The following is a 12,201-nucleotide window of genomic DNA, read 5'->3' on the forward strand; positions in this document are numbered from 1 at the left end:
AAATAGTAGTACTTTGCATTAATCTTTGAGGAACAGCAGAGCTCCACACCTTAATCTATGGAGTGTAGAAACTCTACCGTTGAAAATACATAAGTGAAAGGTCCAGGCATGGCTGTGTGGCCAGCCCCCATGATCTAAGAACCAGGCGTCCAAAGATGCCTAATACAATAGTAAAAGGTCCTATTTATAATAAACTAGTCACTAGGGTTTACATGAGTAAGTAATTGATGCATAAATCCACTTCCGGGGCCCACTTGGTGTGTGTTTGGGCTGAGCTTGAGTGTAGCACGTGCAGAGGCCATTTGTGGAGTTGAACGCCAGTTTCTGTGCCAGTTTGGGCGTTCAACTCTGGTTTTGGATCCTTTTCTGGCGCTGGACACCAGATTTGGGCAGAAGGCTGGCGTTGAACGCCAGTTTACATCCTCAATTCATGGCCAAAGTATAGACTATTATATATTGCTGGAAAGCCCTGGATGTCTACTTTTCAACGCAATTGGAAGCGCGCCATTTCGAGTTCTGTAGCTCCAGAAAATCCACTTTGAGTGCAGGGAGGTCAGAATCCAACAGCATCAGCAGTCCTTTTTCAACCTCTGAATCTGATTTCTGCTCAAGTCCCTCAATTTCAGCCAGAAAATACCTGAAATCACAGAAAAACACACAAACTCATAGTAAAGTCCAGAAATGTGAATTTAACATAAAAACTAATGAAAACATCCCTAAAAGTAACTAGATCCTACTAAAAACATACTAAAAACAATGCCAAAAAGCGTATAAATTATCCGCTCATCACAACACCAAACTTAAATTGTTGCTTGTCCCCAAGCAACTGAAAATCAAATAAGATAAAAAGAAGAGAATATACTACAAATTCCAAACTATCAATGAAACAGAGCTTCAATCATATGAGCGGGACTTATAGCTTTTTGCCTCTTGAATAGTTTTGGCATCTCACTTTATCCATTGAGGTTCAGAATGATTGGCATCTATAGGAACTCAGAGTTCAGATAGTGTTATTGATTCTCCTAGTTCAGTATGATGATTCTTGAACACAGCTATTTTATGAGTCTTGGCCGTGGCCCTAAGTACTTTGTTTTCCAGTATTACCACCGGATACATAAATGCCACAGACACATAATTGGGTGAACCTTTTCAGATTGTGACTCAGCTTTGCTAAAGTCCCCAATTAGAGGTGTCCAGGGTTCTTAAGCACACTCTTTTTTTTTTTTTTTGCTTTGGACCTTGACTTTAACCGCTCAGTCTCAAGTTTTCACTTGACACCTACACGCCACAAGCACATGGTTAGGGACAGCTTGGTTTAGCCGCTTAGACCAGGATTTTATTCCTTTAGGCCCTCCTATCCACTGATGCTCAAAGCCTTGGGATCTTTTTTTATTTGCCCTTGCCTTTTGGTTTTAAGGGTTATTGGCTTTTTCTGCTTGCTTTTTCTTTTTTTCTTTCTATTTTTTTTTTTTGCCTATTTTTTTCTGCTATTTTTTTATGCAAGCTTTGTTCTTTGCTGCTTTTTCTTGCTTCAAGAATCATTTTTATGATTTTTCAGATTATCAAATAACATGTCTCCTAGTCATCATTCTTTCAAGAGCCAACATATTTAACATTCTTAAACAACAACTTCAAAAGACATATGCACTGTTCAAGCATACATTCAGAAAACAAGAAGCATTGTCACCACATCAATATAATTAAACTAAGTTCAAGGATAAATTCAAAACTCATGTACTTCTTGTTTTTTTGAATTAAAACATTTTTCATTTAAGAGAGGTGATGGATTCATAGGACATTTATAACTTTAAGACATAGTTACTAACTACTAATGATCATGTAATAAAGACACAAACATATATAAGCACATAACGTATAAAACGAAAAAACAGAGAAAGTAAGAACAAGGAATGAGTCCACCTTAGTGATGTCCTTGAGCTCTTCTATGTCTCTTCCTTGTCTTTGCTGCTCCTCCTTCATTGCTTTTAGATCTTCTCTGATTTCATGAAGGATGAAGGAGTGCTCTTGATGTTCCACCCTAAGTTGCTTCCAATAATTGTGTGGAAGAAAATGTATCCCCTGAGGTATCTCAGGGATCTCTTGATTTGCAGTCAAATGTTCTACCACTGAGCTATAGATCCTTGATGGAAGCTTTTGTCTTCCCTTTCCTCTTTCTAGAGGTTTCTCTGGCCTTAGGTGCCATCAATGGTTATGGAAAAAAAACAAAAAAGCTATGCTTTTACCACACCAAACTTAGAATGTTGCTCGCCCTCGAGCAAAAGAAGAAAGAATAGAAGAATAAGAAGAAGATATGGAGGAGATGGAGGGAGATGTGTATTCGGCCATATGGGTGGGATTGGGTGGGGAAGAGATGTTGAATTTTGAAGGAAAGTGGGTGTTTGGATGTGAGTGGTAAAGGGTTAATAGGGAAGAGTGTTTATTGGGAATAGAGGATGATTGAGAAGAGAGAAGAGAGTGAGTGGAGGTAGGTGGGGATCCTGTGGGGTCCACAGATCCTGAGGTGATCCTGTGAGGTCCACAGATCTTGAGGTGTCAAGGCATTTACATCCCTGCACCAATTTAGGCATACAAAATGCCCTTGCACACAACTCTGGGCGTTCAGCGCCAGGTTGGTGCCCATTTTGGGCGTTCAACGCCCATTTGCTGCCATTTCTGGCGTTGAACGCCAGAACCATGCTTGTTCTGGGCATTCAGCGCCAGGATGCTCCCATTCTGGGCGTTCAGCGCCAGAACTATGCTCTGTTCTGGCGTTTGAACGCCAGACAGATGCTCCTCCAGGGTGTGATTTTTCTTCTGCTATTTTTGATTCCGTTTTTGAATTTTTTTTTTGTTTATTTTGTGACTCCACATGATCATGAACCTAAGAAAACATGAAAAACAATAAAAATAAGAATTAGATAAACATTGGGTTGCCTCCCAACAAGCGCTTCTTTAATGTCAATAGCTTGACAGTGGGCTCTCATGGAGCCTCACAGATGTGCAGAGCTTTGTTGAGACTCTCCAACACCAAACTTAGAGTTTGGATATGGGAGTTCAACACCAAACTTAGAGTTTGGTTGTGGCCTCCCAACACCAAACTTAGAGTTTGACTGTGGGGGCTCTGGTTGACTCTGCTTGGAGAGAAGCTTTTCCTGCTTCCTCTCCATGGTTGCAGAGGGAGATCCTTGAGTTTTGAATACAAGGGAGTTCTCATTCCATTGAAGGAATATTTCACCTCTGTCAACATCAATCACAGCTCTTGCTGTGGCCAGGAAAGGTCTTCCTAGGATGATGGATTCATCCTCTTCCTTTCCAGTATCCAGGACTATGAAATCAGCAGGGATGTAAAGGCCTTCAACCTTTACTAACACGTCCTCTATTTGTCCATAAGCCTGTTTTCTAGAGCTGTCTGCCATCTCTAATGAGATTTTAGCAGCTTGCACCTCATAGATTCCCAGTTTCTCCATTACAGAGAGGGGCATGAGGTTTATTCCTGAACCAAGGTCACACAGAGCTTTAAAGATCATGGTGCCTTTGGTGCAGGGTATTATGAACTTTCCAGGATCATGTCTCTTCTGAGGCAATGTCAGTTGATCCAGATCACTTAGTTCATTGATGAACAAGGGAGGTTCAACTTCCCAAGCATCAATGCCAAATAATTTGGCATTCAGCTTCATGATTGCACCAAGAAACTTGGCAGTTTGCTCTTCAGTAACATCCTCATTCTCTTCAGAAGAGGAATACTCATTAGAGCTCATGAAGGGCATAAGGAGGTTCAATGGAATCTCTATGGTCTCTAGATGAGCCTCAGAGTCCTTTGGTTCCTCAGAGGGAAGCTCCTTATTGATCACTGGACGTCCCAGGAGGTCTTCCTCCTTGGGATTCACGTCCTCTCCTCTCCTCACAGGTTCGGCCATGGCGCTTATGTCAATGGCCTTGCACTCTCCTTTTGGGTTCTCTTCTGTATTGCTTCGGAGAGTACTAGGAGGGATTTCAGTGATCCTTTTACTCAGCTGGCCCACTTGTGCTTCCAGATTTCTAATGGAAGACCTTGTTTCATTCATGAAACTTACAGTGGCCTTAGATAGATCAGAGACTAGATTTGCTAAATTAGAAGCATTTTGTTCAGAGTTCTCTGTCTGTTGCTGAGTGGATGATGGAAAAGGCTTGCTATTGCTAAACCTGTTTCTTCCACCATTATTAAAGCCTTGTTGGGGCTTTTGATCCTTCCATGAGAAATTTGGATGATTTCTCCATGTTGAGTTATAGGTGTTTCCATAAGGTTCACCTAAGTAATTTACCTCTGCTATTGCAGGGTTCTCAGGATCATAGGCTTCTTCTTCAGAAGATGCCTCTTGAGTACTGTTGGATGCAGCTTGCATTCCATGCAGACTCTGAGAAATCATATTGACTTGCTGAGTCAATATTTTGTTCTGAGCCAATATGGCATTCAGAGTATCAACTTCAAGAACTCCCTTCTTCATAGGCGTCCCATTATTCACAGGATTCCTTTCAGAAGTGTACATGAACTGGTTATTAGCAACCATGTCAATGAGTTCTTGAGCTTCTGCAGGCGTTTTCTTTAGGTGAATGGATCCACCTGCAGAAGTGTCCAGTGACATCTTTGATAGCTCAGATAAACCATCATAGAATATATCCAGGATGGTCCATTCTGAAAGCATGTCAGAAGGACACTTTTTGGTCAACTGTTTGTATCTTTCCCAAGCTTCATAGAGGGATTCACCTTCTTTCTGTCTGAAGGTTTGAACATCAGCTCTCAGCTTGCTCAGCTTTTGAGGAGGAAAGTACTTGGCTAAGAAAGCCGTGACCAGCTTATCCCAAGAGTTCAGGCTGTCTTTAGGTTGAGAATCCAACCATAATCTAGCTCTGTCTCTTACAGCAAAAGGGAAAAGCATGAGCCTGTAGACTTCAGGATCTATTCCATTAGTCTTAACAGTATCACATATCTGCAAGAATTCAGTTAAGAACTGAAAAGGATCTTCAGATGGAAGTCCATGAAACTTGCAGTTCTGCTGCATCAGAGAAACTAATTGAGGTTTCAGCTCAAAGTTGTTTGCTCCAATGGCAGGAATGGAGATGCTTCTTCCATGTAAATTGGAATTAGGTGCAGTAAAGTCACCAAGCATCTTCCTTGCATTATTATTATTTTCGGCTGCCATCTCCTCTGCCTGTTCGAAAATTTCTGAAAGGTTATCTCTGGATTGTTGTATTTTAGCTTCTCTTAATTTTCTCTTCAGAGTCCTTTCAGGTTCTGGATCTGCTTCCAAAAGAATTTTCTTATCCTTGCTCCTGCTCATATGACAAGGAAGAATGGCCAGAAAAATGATAATAATAATAGAGATCCTTTATACCATAGTATAGGGATCCCTTTGTGAATGGAAGAAAAGAGGGGGAGATAAAGAATGTGATGTATAGGAAGAAACACAACTGTGAGAATGGAAGAGATGTGAGATGAGATGTTAGGATATGAATGAATAAATAGAATAGGATGTGGGAGGTATAATTTTCGAAAATTATTTTGAAAAGGAGTTAGTGATTTTTGAAAATTGCTTTTTGAAAAATTGTTAGTATTTTTCGAAAATTTTTTTTTTGAAATAAAATTAAAAATAAAAATAATTAGTTAATTAAAAAGAAATTTTGAAAAAGGGGAGAGATATTTTCGAAATTGAGAGAGAGAGAGTTAGTTAGGTGGTTTTGAAAAAGATAAGAAACAAACAAAAAGTTAGTTAGTTAGTTGAAACAAATTTTGAAAAGATAAGAAGTTAGGTGGTTAGAAAAGATATTTTGAAAAGATATTTTTGAAAAAGATAAGATAAGAAGATATTTTTGAAAAGATATGATAGAAATTAGTTTTGAAAAAGATTTGATTTTTCAAAATCTCAATTAATGACTTGATTCATAAGGAATCACAAGATATGATTCTAGAACTTAAAGTTTGAATCTTTCTTAACAAGCAAGTAACAAACTTCAAATTTTTGAATCAAAACATTAATTGTTAGTGTTATTTTCGAAAATTTGATTAAAAATAAGAAAAAGATTTTTGAAAAATATTTTTGAAATTTTCGAAAATAACTAAATTTGAAAAAGATTTGATTTTTGAAAAAGATTTTGAAAAAGATAAGATTTTCAAATTGAAAATTTGATTTGACTCATGAGAAACAATTTGATTTTTAAAATTTTTTTGAAAAAGTCAACTCAATTTTCGAATTTGATGAGAGAAAAAGGGAAAGATATTTTTTGATTTTTGAAATTTTTTTTTTTATGAAAACATGAAAATTATGCAATGCATGAAATTTTTAGATCAAAACATGTGATGCATGCAAGAATGCTATGAATGTCAAGATGAACACCAAGAACACTTTGAATGTCATGATGAACATCAAGAACAAAATTTTGAAAAATTTTAATGCAAAGAAAACATGCAAGACACCAAACTTAGAATTCTTTAATGCTTACGCACTAAGAATTCAAGAATGCATATGAAAAACACCATACAACATAAAACAAAAAATCATCAAGATCAAACAAGAAGACTTACCAAGAACAACTTGAAGATCATGAAAAACACTATGAATGCATGAATTTTCGAAAATTTGCAAGATGCATATGCAAGTGACACCAAACTTATAATGTGACTCAAGACTCAAACAAGAACACAAAATTTTTTTGATTTTTATGATTTTCTAATTTTTTTGGATTTTTATTTTATATTTTTCGAAAATTAAAAGGAAAATAAGGATTCCAAAATTTTTATTATGAATTCCAGGAATCTTGCCATGTTAGTCTAAAGCTTCAGTCCAGGAATTAGACATGGCTCACTAGCCAGCCAAGCTTTCAATGAAAGCTTCAGTCCAAAATACTAGACATGGCCAATGGCCAGCCAAGCTTCAGCAGGTGATCGTGGATCAACAGCGGGTAGATCAGGAACAGTAGCAGGTGGATTAGCTCCAACTAGCTTGCTCTTGATAACCAATTGCAAGCCTCAGTCCAAATGAATTTAGACATGGCTTTACAGCCAGCCAGGCTGCAACATATAATTACACGGGCTGGATTGATTAGTTGAATACCAATCCCAAAGTAGTTTGGGTATGGCTTTACAGCCAGATATGATTCAACATATTTCATGAAACACTAGAATTCATTCTTAAAAATTTTGAAGCCATAGAATAATTTATTTTTGAAAACATTTTTATTTTTTTTCGCAAAACAGATGAGAAAATTTTAGAAATATTTTTGAAAAGTTTTTGAAAATAAAATAAAAAGAAAATTACCTAATCTGAACAACAAGATGAACCGTCAGTTGTCCAAACTCAAACAATCCCCGGCAACGGCGCCAAAAACTTGGCGTTGTTGCCGGATCAGACTTGGCACTGATGTTACCGGACCAAAAGCTTGCCGAAAACTCAAACAATCCCCGGCAACGGCGCCAAAAACTTGGTGGACGAAATTGTGATCACATTAATGTAGTACTCTTTGTTATTGTATGGAATCATTATTATGGCTCTTTACTATGTGTGGACACAACTCCGTTCAACTAACCAGCAAGTGTACTGGGTCATCCAAGTAATAAACCTTACGTGAGTAAGGGTCGATCCCACAGAGATTGTTGGTATGAAGCAAGCTATGGTCACCTTGTAAATCTCAGTCAGGCGGATTTAAATATGATACTTTATTAGATTAAAATAAACAATAAAAGGGATAGAGATACTTATGTAGATTCATTGGCAGGGATTTCAGATAAGCGAATGGAGATGCTTTTCGTTCCTCTGAACCTCTGCTTTCCTGCTATCTTCATCCAATCAGTCTTACTCCTTTCCATGGCTGGCTGTATGCAAGGGCATCACCGTTGTCAGTGGCTACATCCCCTCCTCTCAGTGAATCATATGCTCACGCACCCTGTCACGGCACGGCTATTCATCTGTCGGTTCTCGATCATGCTGGAATAGGATTCACCCTCCTTTTGCGTCTGTCACTAACGCCCAACACTCGCGAGTTTGAAGCTCGTCACAGTCATTCAATCATTGAATCCTACTCAGAATACCACAGACAAGGTTTAGACCTTCCGGATTCTCTTGAATGCCGCCATCATTCTAGCTTACGCCACGAAGATTCTGGTTAGGAGATCTAAGAGATACTCATTCTAGCTTAATTCATGTAGAACAGAAGTGTTTGTCAGGCACGCGTTCATAAGGGGGAAGGATGATGAGCGTCACACATAATCATCACCTACATCACGTTCTTGGGTGCGAATGGATATCTTAGAAGCGAAATAAAAAGAATTGAATAGAAAATAGTAGTACTTTGCATTAATCTTTGAGGAACAGCAGAGCTCCACACCTTAATCTATGGAGTGTAGAAACTCTACCGTTGAAAATACATAAGTGAAAGGTCCAGGCATGGCCGTGTGGCCAGCCCCCATGATCTAAGAACCAGGCGTCCAAAGATGCCTAATACAATAGTAAAAGGTCCTATTTATAATAAACTAGTCACTAGGGTTTACATGAGTAAGTAATTGATGCATAAATCCACTTCCGGGGCCCACTTGGTGTGTGTTTGGGCTGAGCTTGAGTGTAGCACGTGCAGAGGCCATTTGTGGAGTTGAACGCCAGTTTCTGTGCCAGTTTGGGCGTTCAACTCTGGTTTTGGATCCTTTTCTGGCGCTGGACACCAGATTTGGGCAGAAGGCTGGCGTTGAACGCCAGTTTACATCGTCAATTCTTGGCCAAAGTATGGACTATTATATATTGCTGGAAAGCCCTGGATGTCTACTTTCCAACGCAATTGGAAGCGCGCCATTTCGAGTTCTGTAGCTCCAGAAAATCCACTTTGAGTGCAGGGAGGTCAGAATCCAACAGCATCAGCAGTCCTTTTTCAACCTCTGAATCTGATTTCTGCTCAAGTCCCTCAATTTCAGCCAGAAAATACCTGAAATCACAGAAAAACACACAAACTCATAGTAAAGTCCAGAAATGTGAATTTAACATAAAAACTAATGAAAACATCCCTAAAAGTAACTAGATCCTACTAAAAACATACTAAAAACAATGCCAAAAAGCGTATAAATTATCCGCTCATCACTTGGTTAAGAGTACATAAGTTCTCCAAAGATAAATATGAACTGGATTTCACTAATTCAAATCATAAAAAATGAAGTACAAATAGACTTGTAGAAGAAAATAGCTCATGAAAGCAGGGAACAAGGAATTGAGCATCGAACCCTCACTGGTAGTGTATACACTCTAGTCACTCAAGTGTTTAAGGTTCGATTCTCTCAATTCTCTACTAACCTTGCTTTCTAAGACTTCCTCTTCATCTAACAATCAACATAATTTTAATGCACAAATACACATATCAAGAGGCCTTTTAAGGGTTGTAATGGGGTTAGGGTTAAGGTAGGATTGTATTTGGCCAAATGGACTAAAATCTGAATCCTTAATTAACTTAAACTTTCCACCTAACTTAAACAATCCATGTAATCATAGTACAAAATCTAACTATCTATCAACCATGTTTTCCACATATTCATGTATTCTAATTTCAAGTACAATTCATATGCATTGTTTTCAACATTTACTTTGGGGCATTTTATCCCCTTTTCTTTAATTGCTCTTTTTCTTTTCTTTTTCTCTCCCTTTTTCTTCTTCTCTTTTTTTTTTATTTTTTATTTTTTTTCTTTTGTTTTTCTCAATGCATATGATTAATTTATTGAATGCATGAACATGTCCTATTTCTTTCACATTTTCATAAAGATATATAACACCCAATTCTTAAACCAAATATTTCCAAACCCACTTTTCCCACACTTAAATCATAAGCACTCTCACTAGTCTAAGCTAACCAAGGATTCAAATTAAGGACATTATTGTTTTCCGCTTAGAGTTAGTGATGAGCTAAAATAAAGAATAAAAAGGGATAAAATAGGCTCAAATTGGTTTACAAAGGATAATGAAAGGTAAGGCCATATGGGTATGTAAGCTCAGTGAAACAAAGGCCTCAATCATGTAAGTGTATGTATACATCAAACCATGGAAATATAGAATTAAGCAAGACAAAGATCACAATTTTAGAGAGAAAAATACACACTAAATAAAATATTGGTTGAAAAATGCAACCAATTCAAATAGGCTCAAAATCTCACAGGTTTTGTATGTTCGAGCTCTAAACCATGTTCCAATATAATATTTCTTCAAACAAGTGTAACAAAAAATTTTATTCAAATTAGTGAAATGCTCTAAAAGGTTTCTTGAAAAAGAAAATATTACTTCAACCAGGTGGTAAAATATGCAAAAAATCAAACAAATATGCAATCAAACATGCAAATGCAACAATGAACAAACAAATAAAATAAAAATTTTGGTGTTAAGTCAGGAAATAACTAACCCATGGAGATCGGTATCGACCTCCCCACACTTAAAGATTGCACCGTCCTCGGTGCATGCTGAGATGTGTAGGTGGACGGGTTGCTCCAACTGACGCTTGTAGATGGAGGCGCCTTAATTGGAGATCTCTTGGTTCCTTTCCTTGCTAGCGTCTTGTCAGTGGCCTTCTCTTTTCCTTTCTTGGTACCCATGCCTAAGGAAGAAGAAAAAGGAAGAGTGTGAAATATAGAAAACTAAGACCGGAAGGGAGGAAATTCCAAGTGATAAGGAATGCCAAAGGAAAGATGATAGTCCATCTACATGGTAGCTACAACATGTAGGGAAGACAACAATAAAGATTAAAAAGGGAAATTCAAAATAATTAGATGCAAGAGGGTAAAAACATGCAAATAATAGGCATGAGAAGCATAGCTCAAGCATCAAGTAATAAATGTGCCAAATTAAAGAGCATGTGTAATGATGACAATTGTGAATGATAATCCCAAATACATTGGGTGTGCAAGTTAAAATAGGGATGAAAATAGTGTAATCCAAATGTATATGAGAGCCATAAGTAAATGTCAATTGTCAAATCTCTTCTCCGAGTAGCCACGTATTCAAATAAAATAAGGCACTTATCCAAATAAAACTCCAACACCAATGAGAATAATGCAATGAATGAAATATGCAAATAAATGAAGTAAAATAAAATGAGAGGAAAAAAGGATGAGAAGAAGAAAAAGAAAGTGAGAAAGGAGAGAGAAGGAAAAAATTAGGATTAGAAAAGAAAAGATAAGAAAGTTGGCACTAATCTGGATAGGTTGTGCGACGCTGGCGACTCGGTCGCGTGGGTGACGCGGTCGCGTGGTGCGCGATAAGGTTGGGTGACACGGACGCGTGGGGCACGTGATCGCGTGACTTGATTTGTGCTAGTGGCGCGAGTGCATCCTCGCGGTCGCACAACTCTCTGTTCAAAACTCAGTATTGCCAAAATCCAGGGTGACGCGGTCGCGTGGTCGACGCGATCGCGCGGGTGTCCTTATTTCCAATATGACGCGAACGCGTGGGTGACGCGTTCGCGTGGCAGGGCTTGTGCTACTAGCACGGGTCTAGCCCAATTCCAGCTCAACTTTCGGCCATGCACTCTTTTGACGTCGAAATCCTGGTCACGCGGCCGCGTGGGTGACGCGGTCGCGTGGGAGGCCATTATTCCCATATGACGCAGTCGCGTCAGCAACGCGGTCGCGTGGGGTCATTTGTGCCATTGGCACGCCTCCAGCGCTGCTCCTGTGAAACTCTCTATTCATATTAATATTGTCTCCCATCTCCTTGCGACGCGGACGCGTCGCTGATGCGGTCACGTCGCGTGCTCGCTTTTTTTTTTTTGTAATCTGAAAAATGCAGAATGCAGTGTTAATATGAATGTGATGCAAAACTCCAGGTTCAATATAATAAAATAAAATAAAACTCAAAAACAAATAAAACTAAATAAAAATGAAAAAGGAACAATCATACCATGGTGGGTTGTCTCCCACCTAGCACTTTTAGTTAAAGTCCTTAAGTTGGACATTTGATGAGCTTCCTGTTATGGTGGCTTATGCTTGTATTCATCCAGGAATCTCCACTAATGTTTGTATTTCCAGTAACCTCCGGGGTCCCAAACTAGGCGCAGAAAGCCTTCAAGTAAGTTAAAGCAAGTGACTAGGCCCCAAGAGTGGTGATTGATAGAATGGATTCCGGGGTCCCAGACCTTGCCTTTGCACCCATCTTTTGGTTGAGCAATATTGTTCCATCCGGGTGGCAAGCAGTCTGAATTCTCACG

General features: G+C 38.7%; 1 non-coding gene across 1 annotated transcript; it reads left to right on the forward strand.

Moving 5' to 3' along the window:
- The first annotated feature begins 4,676 nt into the window (after window positions 1-4,676).
- LOC148574477 (small nucleolar RNA R71) lies at window positions 4,677-4,784 on the forward strand. The gene has a single exon (XR_015906278.1). It is a non-coding gene; the product is annotated as a small nucleolar RNA R71 (small nucleolar RNA).
- Window positions 4,785-12,201: the final 7,417 nt, after the last annotated feature.

This window comes from Arachis ipaensis, chromosome B2 (genome assembly GCF_059453495.1).
Source record: "Arachis ipaensis isolate K30076 ecotype BB chromosome B2, ASM5945349v1, whole genome shotgun sequence".
NCBI classification, from domain to species: Eukaryota; Viridiplantae; Streptophyta; class Magnoliopsida; order Fabales; family Fabaceae; genus Arachis; species Arachis ipaensis.